Source organism: Coenobita brevimanus, chromosome 22 (genome assembly GCF_032717465.1).
Source record: "Coenobita brevimanus isolate Jiangsu-jjx chromosome 22, ASM3271746v2, whole genome shotgun sequence".
In the NCBI taxonomy this organism is placed as follows: Eukaryota; Metazoa; Arthropoda; class Malacostraca; order Decapoda; family Coenobitidae; genus Coenobita; species Coenobita brevimanus.
The window spans coordinates 8,505,393-8,525,254 of record NC_136975.1 but is presented as its reverse complement, the minus strand read 5'-3'; positions in this window follow the sequence as shown (position 1 = coordinate 8,525,254).

The window sequence follows — 19,862 nt, the reverse complement described above, 5'->3', positions numbered from 1 at the left end:
TACCTCATTGACACTGGTAGGCTTAATGCAGTCCTCTATAACCAATTGAGCAGTGGTAAAACTGAGCACTGTTTGCTCTGAAGATTGTTGGGTCACCTAGCAGTGTCATTGCTATTTCTCAGCTTTAGACCTGTCGTGCTAAGGGCTTGAGTTACGAGTCTGTGATGTGCTCGGTGTCACACGATGGCTTACGTTATCTGGCCTTAGCCAACATTACCAATGCACCACTTAACCAATGGCGTCTGGCATAAATTTCCGCCAACCCTTCTCCCAGCCGGGTATTTCTGAGAAAATCGTCTTTTTTTTTTTTTTAAACCTTCATATTTCAGCTAATACTGTAAGTACAAATAAAAAAGAGAAAAACTATCATAATACTCACCAATCCTTTGACTTAAAGCTGATGGTCCCAGACTGTCCATGAAGTGCATGTAGTCAGAGACAGTGAGTGGGAAAGGGGACAATTCTTGTTGTTTTTTGCCTGTGTCTGTATGCGTGGCAAAGGTGCGGTGACACAACTAAGGCTTAGACTAGCCCTCCACAATAATAACACTTCTAGAAGACTGCCGTGCATCACAAACACCATTCCCCGTGTAGGTTTTTCAAAAGTGTTGCATGATTGCTGCTGTAAGTCAGGTAACCATAGCAACGACCTTGAGGCAGGCTGTCTCCGGTACAAGCCCATGCACCTGCTAACCTCACCACCACCTTACACACACACACATTTATGTTTGGCTTGCATAGGTGCTCAGTTCTAGCACTGCTGTGCCACTAGAAGTCTAGGTATTACAACTACTACAATTACTACTACAACTACTACTACTACAACTAGTACTAGTACTACAACTACTACTACTACTACTACAACTACCACTGCTACAACAACAACTACTACTACTACAACTACTACTTCTACAATTCTACTACTACTACCACTGCTACTACAATTACTACCACTGCTACTACCACTACTACTACAACGACTACTACATAAAATTTAAAAAAAAAAAAATGTGAACTAAACAGTTTTTCACATACTGTCTAGACTTTAAAATATTTTACTCTATAACCGAATTTTTTCCTTGTGATTTGTACTTTTCCATCATAGTACCTAGCGTTCGATATGACCTTTATACGACAAACTAATTGTACTGATGAAGTTTAAAAAAAGCTTCTTTCGTGTGTTTCTCACAAGCCTTCTCCCATGTTTTGTGTAAATTCATTGAACACTTTAATGTCACCTTCTCAAGTTAATCTCTGACCCTGGATTTTGTCAGTGTTAAAAAAAAAAAAAAAAAAAAAAGTCTCCCCTCTGCAAAGAGTTGATCCCTCCACTAAGTCTGGCAAAGTTTCAGTAAACACGGTAGCTAATACCGTAAGTAGCTAGCCTCCATAAACAGATCATAAGCAAATAAGCACAAACGTTTTTTCTAAGACTGTGGTAAAGATGTATAGATCAAAGTATAAAAAAAAAAAAGAGAGCATTTGGGGTGGGAGGATATTTCGATTTCATACCCATTATAATAATTATTTTTCATACTGTAATCACAAAAAGTTCACCCGTGGTGGAAGGTACAGTAGTAATAAGAACAGAACTCTGAATCTCGTCCCATGACAAAATCTTTTTTTTTTTTTTTCTTTTTTTTAAATATTTTTTTATTATATCACTTTAACTATAATTTATATTATTTATTTATTTCATAAGCATTAATATCAGAGACGGTTTGTTTGGTCGCAAAATCAATTTCTTTACAAAAGCCCTGTTTCTCCAGCTTTAAATATTTGATCTGCATTGCCTACCTCCTATCGCGAGGCGCTCACGACAATAAAGGATGCTCGATTTGCTGCAAGAGTCGGCCCTGCTGGGGTGATTACTTGCCAGTGGTTAATGGTCTTTCTCGGCCAGAAAGACTGGGGCTGATCAACAGTAACAACAAAATAAACTGTTCACGTCAATTAAGTGATTTAACCGATATTTGGTTTTGTTTCAGGCTGGTTTATATGATCAATGGAAAAAGGACGAAATGGCAGCCGCTGCTCGAGAACACCGCATCAAACAGCGAGAGAAGATGAAGAATCTTCAGAAGGAGGAAAAGACAGAAAAGGACAGTCAGAGCACAGAGCTTAGACGTCTGACGCTTACTCACATCCTGGGTCCATTGTTGCAGCTTCTCCTGGGTTTTAGTCTGGGAGGAATGGTCTTCATTATGGAGAAGTTTCTCATGACGAAGCCACCGTACCCCTAAACCTTTCCATGTATTCATCCTTGCTACCTGTAAATGATTTTACTCAGTTGGGAAAAAATACTATTCTAAAGAAAAAAATAATTACAGATGTAGCTACGCCTATCCCTTTCTCTTTAATTTCAGTTTCATTAAATCTGTTCGATCAGAGACAAATAATAAGAAATTCATCCCCGTTTAAAGGGGCAAAAGTCACCATGATATCACAAGGTTATTTAAGTCATCAATTGATATTCTGTAGTGCAGGGAAATTTTTTTCAGCTCAAAATTCCCAAGACTATAGCGAACTGGTTTCACCCTTTCAATACAATAACTTTTATGTAGTTCTTGCTACCCCCAGAAATGTTTTTCAACCTATAAAAGGAATGGAAGATATGGACCTAGCTTTCATTAACATCTTCACTACCGGGGTGTTCTAAGGTTATCATCTGGTAGGATCAACTATGAAATAAGAAATACATGGTGCTCACAAAGCACTGCTGGCTTGCAAAAATTATTTTTGTATGTAAGCTGTTTAACATATGATGTGCAGTGTTTCAAGTAAGAATTACCTGCAAGCAAACTTCAGGAGTTATTCTTTCATACTGAAGTAACTACCTCTCCATAATTATGATTAACGCTACATTAGCAATAAAATATTGTGTGGCAACAGGACTTTGTGAAGACTCCCTACATCGTTGGAGTGCAGGCACTAAACGCTTGGTGTGTGATGTGGCAGCACCGAACTGATTGCACAACACTTGTACATGACCTTAAAACAAAATCGTGTGTCGCATACCTCCACATCAGAAGTTAAAAAATCCTAAGCAATGTTTCCTGTCTTAAAACTCTGATCCATTTGTAGCTTATTAACCTTAGCTTTGCAGTGATTTCCTCACTCGTAGCTTAATATTCCATACTCAGTGAAACAATAAGACACTTCAATAGTTCTTCATATTTTCCAGAGCAACTCTTCAAAAATTGCCCATATTCTAGAATTAATGTTTTGTTATTGTTCAACATTCCATTAGGAAACAGCAAATTTAGGAGAAATTTAAGTGGAGAGAGTATAACGTAAGAGAGGTATGAGAAAAGGCTGTATGATGTGTGTGATACTAGCTGGGACAGAACTCTCTGGGGGACTTTAATATAAATAATATTACAGAAGAAACGACGGACAGTATGATACCTCTTGTTTTACTGTATCTAGCTTCTTGCCAAAAGCAACACATCATAACCTGTTGTTAAACTACTTGGTCTTATGCTTAGACATCAGAACGGAGGTATGTTTAAAGCAATGCGAGGACCCAAAAATTTTTGCAAAAATAGTTATCATATCAACCAACTTAGAACACAGCAAGTTGGCAGGGCAGATCAGAGCATAAAGGGACAGGACACGGCATGGCAGAGACGGACAGGGCAGGGCAAGGTACACTAAGGCAGGGCAGGGAATGAGGGGGCAGGGCACGACAGAGAAAGAAAGGACAGAGCAGGGCAAGGCAGGGCAGAGAAGGACGGGGCAGAAAAGGCAGGGATGGGAAGGACAGGACAAGGCAGGTCAGGATAGAGCAGGGCAGGACGGGGCCTGGTAAGGCAAGAGAGGGAAGGCAGGTTGGATAAGAAAAATGTTATTCTTTTTTCTTCAATGACAATAGATTTCATTACTTAAATATACGCCCTTTCTTGTAAGAGTTAATCGGAACCAGCTTTGTTACCTATTGAATAAGAGCATATTTTTTTAGCTAAGTAAAACAGTCTGGTGGTAACAAGAAGAAAGTCATCAGTGTTAAGGGTAAGAACAGGAAAGGAAGAGGAAGGGAAGACAAAGAGGGATTACTGTTGTGCTACCAAGTTTGTCTGATTATGCAGACCCACTAACAGTAAGTAAGCAACCTCCCTTGCAATGCATCCAGTGTGGTGAACCGATATTATCAAGGGGCTAACAGCGCCTCGCCACAGCGAGGCGCGGGAAGTGTGTAGGTTTGGTTCCTGGGTGGACACCGCTTTGCGTTTCCACCTATACTCGGTTCCACGGAGTCTGACGCACTTATTATGCCAGCCGAGGACAGGTGGATTTGGTAACACTGCGCGTTGCACTCGGGCGGTGATTGGTCGATTTCCGTTGTGTTTGAACGTGCACCAAATTGACTTCGTATTCCAACCGAGGCACCTCATCTGTACCGGATTATACAGATACATAATAAAGCAATGATAAATGTGGTAGGTGGGGACGCTCACCATCCACTTACTCAATGTAGTGTTGCTCTCGGGTGTCTGCTCTGTTCTCTCCTCCATCCCATCTTTCCTTCCATCTTGTTCTATCTTTCTTTCATTCTTTCCTCGTCCTTCTGCCTATGGGTGACTACACTCCCTCTTCTATCTTTCATTCCTTCATTCTTTCCTTTTCCTTCTGCCTATGGGTGACTCTACACTGAATGACAAGCCAAATGGTTTCCTGTACACCAGGAAACTACTACTCTGGGTGGTAACCATATAACCAAATTTTGGCGCCTGGTGGTTTAGTGGGTAATTATTGTGCTCCAATCGGATTGAGCCGGTGAAGGTTTGTATCCAAGGGGTGGTTGAGGTTTATTGCTCACGTAATGCCACTCAGGGATGAGTGAGGTTGGTCACTCTCATCTTAAATGTCAGGACCAACTGCCTAGCCCCGGGCTACTACGCTCCTCATGGGTCAACGTAGGATTGGATGATGGATGGATGGATGGATGGATATCTTTAATGATAAATATGTGCCTTTTAAATTACTGGAGATAAACCTGAACGACAATGATAACAAAACTAAGTAAAGTCGCAACTGGACGCATACGGACAACAGTCAGCCACATTTAAACTCATTTCATTATGTTTGATTTCGTTCACACTGCACGCGGTTTTATTATAGTAGCATATTTCAACTACTATTTTCTCATGGAGTTCGCTTTTATCTTCCTTTCCTTTCTTCCACCATTAACAAAAATTCGGTTCATTCTACAGTGATGTAATCCATTACTTTCCCGGCTCTTTGTCGAGGGGACAGTGATACATGCTTGAGGAGAGGGTGCATGGTGACAAGCGATAGGGTGTCTGTCTGTCTGTATGTCTGTCTCTTATGATACGAAAATGTTAGGGAAAATCAAACACCAAACTTATTCATGTAAGAAATAATTTTACTGAATCTGACTGGGAATACAAACAAATGCAGATTTTTAAAGCTACTGTTACCTACGAAGGTAATGAAAATGTGTATGTACACTATATGTATTGAGAATAGCATGTATTGACCCCAGTGAGATGTGTGTGTGTGTGTGTGTGTGTGTGTGTGTGTGTGTGTGTGTGTGCGTGCGCACAGATCATAATTATTAGAAGCTAAGCTAAGCGTATGTAGGGTAAGGTAGGTTGCATATTAGCAGATGAGGTAATGAAGGGCATGGTGTAGACGTAGACTGTGACACTGTGTAGCAGTTGTAGGAAAAACATTCGAGCCTTCTCAGGACCTCGGGACCGCCTTGCTATGAACGTCCTAATTCCCGCCACAGTCGCTGTGTTCGTATGCGTCCAGTTGCGACTTTACTTAGTTTTGTTATCACTGTCGTTCAGGGTTATCTCCAGTATTTTAAAAGGCACATATTTATCATTAAAGATATCATTATTTTAATATGTATCTGTATAATCCGGTATCTCACAAACAATGAGGTGCCTTGGCTGGAATACAAAGTCAATTTGGAGCACGTTCAAACACAACGGAAATCGACGAATCACCACCCGAGTGCAACGCGCAGTGTTACCAAATCCACCTGTCCTCGGTTGGCAAAATAAGTGCGTCAGACTCCGTGGAACCGAGTTATAGTTAACAACGACATCATAGTAGGCTTCACGTCACCTCATTATTTGGCTATGTGGTTACCACCCAGCGTTGTAAACAGTTTCATGAGTTACAGTAAGCCATTTGGCTTGTCATTTAGTGTACAACTAGCTGAAGTGGAAACAAGAGTAAAAAACTCTGGCAGGAAGGATGGGATCAGTAGGAAGAAAGGAGGATAGACAAAGAAAAAGAGAGACAGATATGAAGGAAGAAGTACGCAGCAACACATTACGTGAATGGATGCTGGGCTCCCATCTACCACCTGCAGAGAAAGGAAAAGCATGGTAAGTTAATGTTAATTCTTGCAAGGCAGGGGGCACGGTAGGATAGGGCAGTGCGCGAGGGGCTGACCAGGACAGCGCAAATTATGACAGGGCAAGCTAGGTTAGGATAGGACAAAGAACAGGCAGGCGATGGCATTACAAACAGGACATGACACCGTAGGCAGAACAGTGAAATCAAGGCTCAGCAGGCGAGCAAGATAGGCAGGAACGAGCAGGTAGGATACAACACGGTAGGGTAGAGCACCGAAGAACAGAGCAGTACAGGGCAGAAAAACGTAGGATAGGGTGGAGTAGACACAGCAGGGGTGGGGGGTAGAGCAAGAAGAGCTGATAAAGGAGGACAGGGCAAAGTTGGTCTGAACAGGGTGGGGCAAATAAGAAAGAGCAAGCAGGATTTGACAAATAATTAAGATGGAGGCAGGCAGATACATCAGGATAGGGTATGAGGCAGCAACTCAAGGCTGGGTAGTAGGGCAAGGTATCACAGGAAATCCGGGCAAGTCAAACCAGGGTAAGACAGCACAGGAATGGTCAGTCAGAGCAATGCCAGGCAAAGGTAGGACAGGACAGGACAGGGCAGAGCAAAGCAGGGAAGGAGGGAATGACATGACCGGACTGGGAAGTGCATGGTAGGCAGGATACGTAAAGCCATGAGGCCGGATATGGTAGGAAAAAGCAGAATTGAAATAGGTGGCTTGCAGTCCTAATGGAATCAGGTTCGAATCCTGGCTGGGGCAGGGAACAGTTTAAAGATCAGGATTTCATTAAAGTAGATCTTACTGATCTACCAGAAGTATCCGGCGACGTCCTAATACACCGCTAATACCAGTACATCAGTCTTGTATGAGACAGCTTTAGCATATATTCAGAGTGGAAGGTGAGTGTTAGCACCGAAGGTGGAGGTGTTCAGCATGTAGGAGGACTGCTGGGCCTCAGGGAACGAACTGTGAAGTCTATGCCAAGAGTCACACACACACACACACACACACACACACACACACACACACACACACACACACACACACACACACACACACACACACACACACACACAAAGAAAGAGATGGACAGAACAGGTCAGACAAGGGTAGGTTGATTGATTATTATATTTAATAAAAATCTGGCAGCGCAACTGCCAGGATCATGTACCCCCGGCAACAAGGTAAAAGACACCAAAAAAAATAACTGCATAATAAAACCAAACATAATACTCTTTTGTAGAAATAAAATGCTTTAAATGGCAACGGAAATATGTACTAAGTAGCAAGTACTTATAAAAGTGATAGGGAGCCCGCCTCCTGAAGAAAACTAAAAACATCAGTAAAATCGTCGTAGGCTCCTCCAAATACTGACGACAGACAGCAGGCACCATTCACCCCCTTATGCGTATGGAGGATTCTCTGACATAGGTCTCCAGACTTGGGCAATCAACCGGCAAGTGACGGACAGTAAGGGGACCAAGGTACTCATCACAGTACCGCACAACAGGAACCCATGCATAACTCATGAATGCCCAGTGCAAAGCCGGGTAAAAGCCACCTCCAATCGCCGAGGCATGGAGGGAACAACTGAACCCGGCATAAAGGGCTAAGTGTAAGCTCAAAATCCGTTGGTATTTTCTGCTTTATTCTCGACTATATGCTCACAGATCTGATCCATTCGAGCCCTACCTCTGAACTCCCACTGGGTAGCCGGCCCTCATCTCACTCCCTAGCTGTCTAGACCTGACCTCAGGATAAATCGCAGCCAATGCAAAATCTGCCACATAGGCCGGGCCACACTTATAGCTCACACTTACATACTATACACTAGTATATATTGACATCAGTCTAATTGTAAGAAATTATTAAATCCTTTCTAACATTTTCCCGGGCTAATTAAAAAAAAAAAAAGTGTCTTCTGACACAACGGGAAATACACATATAAGGAGTCTAGTTCCATCAAGAGTAGAGAAATACCTAAGTAAAGGAATAAAAATATCACAGGACAACGACGTAGCCAGGCCACTAATCCTAAACATGTACAACAATGGATATTACAGAATAAAAAAGGTAAAAAGATGCAATGTAAGTACTTGGCTTGAACAAGATAAGGGAGTGATATAACACAAACACATGGCCATGGTATAAACGCAATAAAATAAAGGTTAAAAGTTGGTAGGAGAAAAGAACGAATTAATTATAAATAGTATATATATATATATATATATATATATATATATATATATATATATATATATATATATATATATATATATATATATGTATATCAGAGAAAATGATAATGATAATAGTAAGGTTACAAGTTTGTAGGTATACTATGCACATAGTAACTATGGTAATTCCACCTATGAAAATGAATTAAAAGCAGTAATGGTAATGGCATATTTTTTTACCTTCATTATCTTTAAAAGTACACCATCACTTCATATGTGAAGTTCATCCTGTAGGAAATTCATAATGATATATGTGACACTAATGCACAAGAAAATTATGCACAATTGGTTACATACAGACTCACAAGAACTGCTGTAGTAATGTTTCACAATTACTAAATAATGTTCGCACTATGAGTTAGGTTTCTCATCACGTTTTCACACAATTTAACACTGTTTTATATGGGCGAAATGATTTGTGGTTCTTCCGTGAAAAATTTTCTTACTCTTTTATCATTATCTCACTTAATTTCCTCCACCTGATGCAACTTTCTCCTCCACAGTGTGATGTTACAGGTTTTTCTTTTCTACTGGTAGTCACACATCGAGTGTCACTATTATAGGTACCGTATCAGCAGATTCAACATCCTTTTGTGGCTGCACTAATCACGTCGCAACCCCATGTTCATGCAGTATTATATATATATTTTTTCTAATACAGCAATGAAACTACACAGACAGCAAAAGGAAATATGACAAAACATACATCTTTATTAACTGTTTAATGAGTTTCATATGTGTGAGAACTAAGAGGGTAATGACGATGACTAGGGTAGGAAGCTACAAGGACAAATTTAATAAAACAATTCCAATCGCTAGCAGGAATTAAATAAACAGTGAGGTTGGATGATGAGGCGACATGGAGGCGATTTGTTCGTGGCCACGCTTTACGGGATTATGACGTCTGGCAACAGATATAGATAAATAGGAACACGACACGTAATGACATAGTAAGAATCACTTGCGTGAGTTAAATGGACAGGGACACGAGACATGACACTCAAGGTAGTGTTGGCACACTGAAAAAGAAATGCTGAACATGACCGAGATGGACATGGTATGCTGAAAAATTTGTGTGGCACGGAAAGATTACAGGGCGGGGCAGATTCACGAGGGTCCACACTATTAGAACGAATAGCAAAAAGATAGAGCAAAGCTAAGATGTAGGCAGATGAGAGAACATTGACAGAGTCAGAGGACGCAGACGCAACGCAACCGTGATCGTAAGTATTCAGATGAGAAAGAAATACGGACTTATTCAATGAGAAGGAAAATGGAGCAATGCGGAAGACAGCGAACGAAACGCCACATGGAAATGCTGGTACGACTGCACGGGTGTAATACAAATCATGAAATACACAGGTGGAAGCCTCAAATCACTAAGTACATAGCTATGAGGGACGTACCTTGAATGCGACCAGTTTGATCGTTTTGAGATAGCGGTGATGGCATTAACAACAAAAATATACTGGTTAACCAGGGAAATACTTACCTAACTTCATGTGCATACATAAGAGAATATCATATTGATATATATTACGTTGACGAATAAGGAAATTACATAACAGCAGGTTATACAGGAATTACAGCGGTATCATGAGAGAGTATTAGCTTAGAACAATTGATTAATGTTCAGAGAATTAGTTGGGTGTCCGATCGTCTTCACAAAAATTAACATAAAGAGTGGAGTGCACGGTGGTTTGTTTCTGTCAGTATAATTTCACTGAATTTTCTCATCTCTAGTATCACTTGCAAAAAGGAGAAGGAGGTTAGATACCTGGACTAAGTATATTTACATAGAATATCTGTAAAAGGGAAGATAATAAAGAAAAACACAAGGGAAGGATGAAGGTTAGGGCGTACTACAGACATACAGGAAAGTAAGAGATCAAACGGTTCATTCAATCAAGGGTCGTGAGGCAGAAGGAAGAATTTAGAATACAAGTATAATGTATAAAGAGTGTTATGGCGATGTTGAAGGAAAGGAATTAGTAGAAAGAAATGAGAATGACTGCAAAACGTACAGAAATTTGATAGTAATAAAAAAAATGAAAAGAAGATGCTTTTAATATACTGTAGGATAGTATACTCTTAGGAGAAAGGAAAGAAATCGAATCAACACTACAGTCAGAGTGAGCGCATTGTAAAATCTGGTAAGACTTGACACTGGGATGAGGTCTACGGTAACGTGACATATGATAATTTATTTACATGCTACACAAATTGTTGGAGAGTGATATACACAATATTTATGATAGAACTGATCTTATAATAACCTTAAAGACAAATCAGAAACTGTATGATTGCATACCTATTTCACTCATATCTGTGGCCATACTTCCTGGTAACAGGGGTGTAATAATACATGTAATTATACTAGGTAGTACCAAAAATGTAATCAAGGTTGTCAACACTCTTCACAATGCCTTACCTATAAAACGCAAAATTAACGGTCAGGTTAAAAAGATGATCATGAAGAGGACGTGGTTGTAAAAGTATGATATTCTTGGGGTGATATACAAGAAACTGGAGATTCGTGCACAGAACGTAACTGTGAAAGATAGTCATTAACAGCAGAGGAGCGTCGCAGTGCCTCAGAATGAGGAGAATCTGAGGGAGTGTCAGAAGAAGGACTGGGATGAGAAAATGTAATATTACCTGGTTGAGAAGAAGATGGAGCATTTCCAAGTGACTCTTCCAACACTATCCCCCTAGGGCTGACTCATCAGATCATCTGCATGCACCCATTTGATATCGTTGTTAGACAAATCCTTTATTTCAGTTAGTTACCCCTACAAGAGATGACACGGAAAGAACCCAGGAATTTGTCGTCAAATTTTGATGCATGTATCGTGCCACGGCTAGCACCAAATATCGTGCCACCGCTAGCACGAAATTTATGTGTCAGTTTAGCTGCTAATTCCACCGGATCCACCAATTTAGTGTAGCCGTTATATGGAATAGCACAGCTGACTACATATTATGTGTTCTGCTGTTATAGTATAACTAGACCACCGTGTTGGATCGACGACACTGTCTGTAGTACACGTCAGCCACTCGCCGTCACTGCCCGACACTTTCCACCACAGGTCCTCTGCCACTAGAAGGTGGAAGCTGGTCTGTTATATTAAATGGTAGCATAAGATGACAGAAATGAGCAGATTAAATCTCTCTTTATTGGGCACAGAATAATATAACTGCGACCCGAGAGATATGTAAGAGCGATACCACCTCCCTTGATAACTATATGACTTCTGACGCTGTACGCTCACCGTGCCGAGTTGGGCGCGGTGCTGAGGTCATTTAAAAGTGAGGTGCCAAGCATTTACATATACTCTGGGCTTATGCAAAAAGTAGAGATAAATGACAGCTTGACTAGCACATTATACACCTCTATAGAATGGTATTAAGTACATTAACATATACCAACATAATAAATGGTTCCCCAGGACTTTACACTTACGCACAATTCAGATATCTTTTCACTTCTCCTAACCTTCATTTTATAATTGAAACAGGGTGGCACTTGTGGTCTGCCATCCACCTTCTTCCTATACCACAGCTAACAGCGAAATGATATTTGGTTGTTCATCATTCACACTTCATTACACAATGTTAATTATGACTAAACAGCTTTAAAAATTATTATGTAAAATGTGTGATACTACAACTTCTTATGGAAAAAGATGTACTTCTTATGGAAAAAGATGTTGACACCAGAACATCGCTCGCCCACACCATAGCCTACGTCCTTGTCGACATTGTTGTCCTAACTACCGCGTAGCCTAACGAGAGTGTAGGGTAGCTAACTATTCAGGAACATCCACTTACAATCTGCGAGTACGGACACGTGGTCTCAGTTCCTTAATTGGCGCCTTAAACAGTAGCCTAAACCACAAACACAGGACAAGACCACAATAAGTAGAAGACCAATGCCAGGACCAAAATAGGAAGGAGAAAGGTATGAAGGAAGATAGGACAGTACATAAGGCTCTAAATCAGTCCTGTTCAGGTGGGAGAGGAAGGTAAGCTCCTTTAATACATGAGACAGCCTATTCACATTCAAGGAAGTAACACTGAATGAAGGTAAAAAGGGTCGTAACTGGGATGAGAAGTTCACTGACAAAGCTAGATGATGCTTGCTAGGCAGAATTGCTATCTCTTTACTGTGTAACTCACAAAAATCAGGTGCAACATAGTACCCCTTTACTGTAAGGAATTGATTCTGTGAGGCACAAGTCACAGTTACGTCCTCTGTCCCAGGAAAGTAAAAGTACTGTTTCGCATGAATATGAGCATGGTAAACTGGCTTCAATTGAATGGGTTGGAAGGTGCAGAGCAGAGGAAGTATTTGTGTCCAACAAGGCCCTCTTACACTCCTCTACCTTTAATGGTGCGAAGACAAAATGGAAAGCAGGACATACATGGAGATCAAGAAATGAGGCCTTACACTTCTCAAATTCGTCCACTGTCGTTTCTGCTACATATTTCTTGTCATTGTCTCGTCGAGAGCATGTAAGTACTCAGCGAATAACACCAAGTTAGCTAGGGTTGGTAGGTTAATTTGGATGTTGTTCACAAGCTCTACTAGATGGTTAGTAGTCCTAATTATCTCGTTAGCTTTGTTAGTGAACTCATCTAACTGTTTATACACATGCATGATTAATCTATTATTGGCTTTAGTGACCAGTGTCAAGTCATGCATCTGTCTACCCAATTGCACTACGTCCTTATCTAATTCCGTACCAAAGAGTTGTTGAGACAGGATTCCTAGAAAATCCACAAGTCCTCTCTTAGTACGTGCATGGACATGCTTGGAAAGATCAGAGTGTACGTTAGGTAAAGCAACATGCAAGTTAGTGAGCTTGTCGGTGAGCCTGTCTATATGCCTAGTCTGAAGCTCAACAGTTCCATGCAAGGTTCGTTCCAAAGCTTCAGTGTCAGAGTTCGTCAATCGTGGGTTTCGATTAAACATCTTTCCCACTTCCAACAGTTGCTGTCTGAGATTCGACAAGCCTTTGGAGACCTCCTTGACAATATCTGGCGTTTGGAGATAGCCTTCCATTGGTTAGTAGACGCATACTGCATCTTCCACTACTACGACTTCTCCAAGTGGGCTCTTCAGTGCTCCTGGCATTAACGCAGTCGTGTCCGTGTCTGACGTCATTCCATAGGTCCACCCCAAGCAACGCACGAGGCGTATGAGCCACAGCCACATTTTTTTCTGCAAGAGAAGATACTCCCATAATCACTCTTGTTGTGGGATCATAGCTTGCTACGATACTCTTGGTTAGGGACAGGTATGGACGACGACATAGACTGCGACGAAGACGGAGGGGACAACACATCAGACGATAGGCCTAGCTCTTGACTTACTAGTTTGATCCTATCAGCATGTACTACCTCCTGAGTTCCATTAGCTTTATCCTTTATTCTATAAGTATTTTCACGTACTCGTTCCACAACGGTATATGGTCCGTGGAACTTAGGTCTGAGCTTGGAAATTCTCTCAGGGTTGTGGATCATGACCTTCTGGCCTGCCTGTAACGTCTTTTCTTGACTACCTTTGTGTTGTTTCGCCATCATCTCCACTCTTGAGACTTTTAATCTTTTCCGTACTTCACTGTGTATATGTTGGAATTTCAAGAACTGTACCTTTGCGTAGTCTTCTTCGTTGTATGCTGGAGTAGGAGGTCCAGCCAACAAATTGTAGGGTAACACTTTCTCTTCTCCATAAAGGATATAATGAGGAGACTTCCCAGTTGATGAATTTTCTGAGTTGATGGTCGCTGCTACATGTGATAACCAGTCTTCCCAGTTATCCTCTTGAATTGAGGTTATTACTGGTCTCAAGACTTCCAGTATCTTCCTGTTTGTCCTCTCCACCAGGCCATTGCTCTTAGGACTGTAAGGCGTTACAAAAACTTGCTTTACTCCATACATATGACAGATTTCTTGTAACACCTGGTTACGAAATTCACTGGCATTATCGCTGAGCAATACCTTAGGTGTAGAGTATGGACAAATTACTGAAGTCACAAAAGCGTGCGCCACCTCCTCTGCAGTTTTCGTCTGTAAAGGTGCTAAAACAGTGACTCGTGAGAAATGGTCCACTGCCACCAGTACATAACTCAAACCTTGACAACTTCTCAGCAACGCTAAGAGATCAATGGAGACTGTATCCCAGGGTTTTTCCGGTAGAGGATACTCTAAGATGGTAGTCGGAAGTCCCGTTGTTCCTCGTATTTCCGCGCATTTGACACATTGACTGACGTGGGCTTCTATGTCCTTCCTCATGGTTGGCCAATAGTATTTCTTTCTCGCCTCACGTATGCATCTATCGCCACCGGGATGACCCGCTTGAGGTACGTCATGAACTAACTGTAGCATGGCTTGCTGTAAGGTAGCAGGAACAACCAACTGATATGCAGTGTCCTTCCCTGGGGGTTGCTTATACAAAAGACCCTGTTGAAGATGGAAGTGAGTCATCGGTACTGGGAGTTCAGGTAGACAAGTCTCGTCACCAGACTCCAAGGCATAGATGACTTGAGACCACATCACATCATTACGTTGTTCCGCTTTTACCATGTCTGAGGAATACTCAGCAAGAGCAACATCCTCAGCTATGGTAGCAGCAATGTTTCTACTCAGCACGTCGGCTACGACATTTTGACGGCCCGGTAAATATCTGACCTCTGGATCAAACTCCATTACCTTGCCAAACCAATGCGCAACCTTACCCTGCAAGTTCTTTCCTTTAAATAAGTCGCATGTGGGTGCATGGTCAGTTCAGTTAAAACAATTATCCGGTAGCCAAAGATAATATCCCGGAAATGTCCTAACGCCCACACGACTGCTAATGTCTCCAAATGTGTCTTCTCTGGGGGTCTTAGTGCCCTATTGGCATACGCTATGGTATGTGTCTTTCCTTGCTCATCCTTCTGTTGTAACACCGCAACCAGACCCAGACCTGAGGCGTCCGTGTACAGATAGAAAGGTTGAGTATAATCAGGAAACGCTAATACGGGTGCTTCTGACATGGCTTGTTTGAGCTCGTTGAAGCTTTTCTCTTCCGAGGGTCCCCATTTCCATGCAGCATCCTTCTTAAGTAGCGTCGTAAAAGGTGATGCTATGATGGCATATCTGTGGACAAAACTCCTATAAAAGCCAGTGAGGCCTAGGAACGATCTTATCTGATCCTTGTTCTGTGGTGTAGGAAAATTTAACATTGGCCTTACCTTGTCCGGCACAGTCTTGATGCCATTACCATCAACGAGGTGTCCTAAAAATCTAATACTGGACTTCAAAAATTCACACTTTGACAGCTTAATTTTCAGACCTGCAGATTTCAAGGTTTCCATCACTCGTTTTAACTTGTTAAAATGACTGTTAACATTGTTACTCACGATGATTAGGTCATCTAGTTACACGAAGACGTCTTGCCCTAACATCTCGCCAAACAATTGGTTTATCATCCACTGAAATGTTAAAGGAGCATTACTCAGTCCAAAAGGCATCTGGAGAAATTCAAAGTGCCCACGGTGAGTGCTAAAAGCAGTAATGGGATGCGACTCTTTGGTCAGCTCCACCTACCAATACCCTGACGCTAGATCCAGACGAGTAAACACAGTATTCCCTTACCTAATGATTGAAGTAAGTCTCGCAGATGCGGAATCGGGTAACAATCCGGTACAGTTATCTTGTTCACTTGCCGAAAATCCACAACAGGTCTCACACCACCGTCCTTCTTAGGCACCAGAAAGAGTGGTGCATTCCAAGGCGAAGAGGAAGGCTGGATAACTTCATCATGAAGCATCCTTTCAACTTCCTCATCCACTGCTTCCCTTTGGCTGTGCGGTAGATGGTATGCGGGCACATAAACTGGATTTGTACCAGGGCACAAACCAATATGATGCTTCACCCTATCCGTCCTACCCAGCGCTTCTCCTGGAAGTGCTACTACATCGGAAAATTCTCTAAGGAGTGCTAGGAGTCATATTTTATGGTCTACATTATCCGTGACCTTCACATATTGCTCCAGCTGTTTTTCCTTAGCCAGACGTATGGGTTCCAACTGAGTCATTGCTTGAGATGTAACTACAGGAGAGATCACCGGCACGTCATCGACTTCCTTTATGGGGGCACCATAGCACATCAAGTCGCCTATATAACAACCATCTGTGAGCTTAACTGCGCCACCACTCATATTTGCGATGAAGAGGGGCGTCTTCTGGTCTTGCCCAACGCTACTCAGAGTCGATTCCAGCGACAATGCCTTATGTTTTACAGTCTCAGTTAAGCATGCTACATCAGTTCCCACCGACACGTCAGGTACTCGGACAGGAATTTTACAGACAATTCGACTGGGTAAGTGGTGATTACCACTCACTATAGCCCTGACTTTCTTCCAGTCCGTACCCTCCGCATCGTGTGCATCCGGGGACTCCCTTGACGCTTCACTTGTCGGGGTCACAACTGGTTGAACGGCTCCTGATTGGATGCCAGTTCCAGTTCGTGTCGCTGAGAGATTAAGGCCTACAAACTCTTTCCCATTAAAGGAAATGAAATGTCTTTGAGGGTGTATTACTATGTCATACTCCTCCATGGTTTCAAAGCCTAACAGCCCATCAGCTGACAGAGGAAAATCCTCAACCACATAAAATGTAGCACGTAACACAGGAGATCGTTTATCTGCCCTCAATGTCAACGGCACCTGGCTTACAATCTTCATTCTACTCCCTGTCACACCTGTCAACATTACATCAGGAGCTGATAATGTCCAGTTTGTTAGAGGCATTTCACTTTTAAGTCTTTCCAGCGCTTTACTAGAAATAATGTTTGTACATGCCCCTGTATCTACGATCAGGGACACTTGACCTTTCCCTATGATCCAAGGAATAGATAATAAGTCCACATTAGTAATAGCTGCCACACACACATCGGTGGATTGTACTATTATAATTACTTTTGCGTGCAGCCCTGAGCTTCCCTCGAACTAGCTTGGTTCCCTAGTTTCTTCCTCTTTTCAATGACAAAGGGGCACCAGTCCGTTTCATGAGAACAATGCCCATGTATGGCACACCATCTTTTCACCTCTGGCTTAACAGCCTTGGTCCTTTACTGTGGAGAACTAGTAGCTGCATCTCTCCAGCCCGAAGTTTGCAAGGCTTTGCTAGCTTCTGCATAGCATATGCCTGCCTTTGCCAAAGCCTGACTTTCAGTACAGTTAGGATGCTGCTGTGCTATATCAGTAGCCAGATTAGTGGGTGCCATATTAGGTACAGGTATCTGCCACAAAGGAGGAGGGTTTGTCTGACTTGGCACACCCATATTGTTAGTCATGCCCCAGGTATTTGGATAAGGGCCCTGGGTTTGCATGCCAATATTAGTATTCATGCCCCATTGATTAGGATTCTGGGTTCGCATGCCAATACCATCTGTGTTTATACCCCATGCATTTGAATAAGGAACAGAAAATAAATTCTGTCCAAAACCTTGTGGTGTACTGAAAACATCTGAAGTATAAACAGGTATGTGAGTGGTTGTAGTACTATCAGTAATGACTGGGTTTTGCATATCCTGAGTGACCAAAGGCACTGTTGTAGTCTCAACTTCCAAAGTCTCCTCACTAGGAATACCCTCATTAGCAAGACTAGTGGCCATTTTGGATCTAACTGATTGCTCTGGGACTGTTGAATAAGTATGACCAGAATGCAAATGCAAAGCGTTCAAATCCTCATCCAGTCTTTCAGAAATATCCTCATCACCTTGATCCTCAATATGTCCTTCACTCATTTTATATGTCTGAGCACTTTTATTTAATGTATCAACCCACTCATAAAATTCTGAGTCTAGTGGGGTTGGCTGATCTCTATTTCCCTTAATTCTACGTCCCCACTTTTTCACTGTATCCATCCAACCCTGTCAGTAATATTCCCCTCCCAGTTACAGGAAGATAAACTGACATAAAAAAAGATAGTTATGGTAAGTGACTGAGAACGGAACACAAAAAATACACAGAAAGTATATTTATTTCAAGGGAATTCTGAGAAACCTTTATTTTCACACATTAACTAACTAACGTGTGTTGATTCAAGTGTGTGGGTGTTTGGATTACTAATACATGGACACTACCTAGATATGAAAGTCCAGGATGATGTTCCACATTCCACGTTCCACACTCCACCAGACTCCTCCAACCATACACGGCAGCCCGCTCGCTGTGGGAGTTAGCAAGCGACTGGTTCACCTTGCAGAACGCCAGGCAGTGACACCACACGACGCACCACACACGATTGTGGCACCACCACAGCCCGCGCTCACTCTCTCTCGGCTCGCCTCGGCCGTCCGCGCCTCTGGAGTTGCTACAAGTCGCTAGTTGACCCACTCCTCACTGCACTGGCTTGATCTCTCCTTATCTTGCCTCTCACACACGAGAGCGAGATTCTTGCCAGTTTGCGTTTGAAGATGGAGATATCTCACACACCACAGGGCGAGATAACTGCCAGTTTGTGCTTAAGATAGGATTCTCGCACTGGCAGAATAATGGAAGGAATTGATATTCACCACTCCAGTTTATATGCTCCACTTAACTCATTGGTAATTAGTCCCCTTATAACAGTAGAGCAAGATTTTCTGTTGCACCTTCAGGAACGAGCGATTGCAAGGGTTACCGGTTCACAGCATAAATCCCTTTAGCACTTGTATCGTATCCCAGCACTGAGCACCAAATTTATGCTTCATCCCACCGCTGCCACCAAATTTATGTATCGTGCCACGGCTAGCACCAAATATCGTGCCACCGCTAGCACCAAATTTATGTGTCAGTTTAGCTGCTAATTCCACCGGATCCATCAATTTAGTGTAGCCGTTATATGGAATAGCACAGCTGACTACATATTATGTGTTCTGCTGTTATAGTATAACTAGACCACCGTTTTGGATCGACGACACTGTCTGTAGTACACGTCAGTCACTCGCCGTCACTGCCCAACACTTTCCACCAAAGGTCCTTTGCCACTAGAAGGTGGAAGCTGGTCTGTTATATTAAGTGGTAGCATAAGGTGACAGAAATGAGCAGATTAAATCTCTCTTTATTGGGCACAGAATAATATAACTGCAACCCGAGAGATATGTAAGAGCGATACCACCTCCCTTGATAACTATATGACTTCTGACGCTGTACGCTCACTGTGCCGAGTTGGGCGCGGTGCTGAGGTCAGCTAAAAGTGAGGTGCCAAGCATTTACATATACTCTGGGCTTATGCAAAAAGTAGAGATAA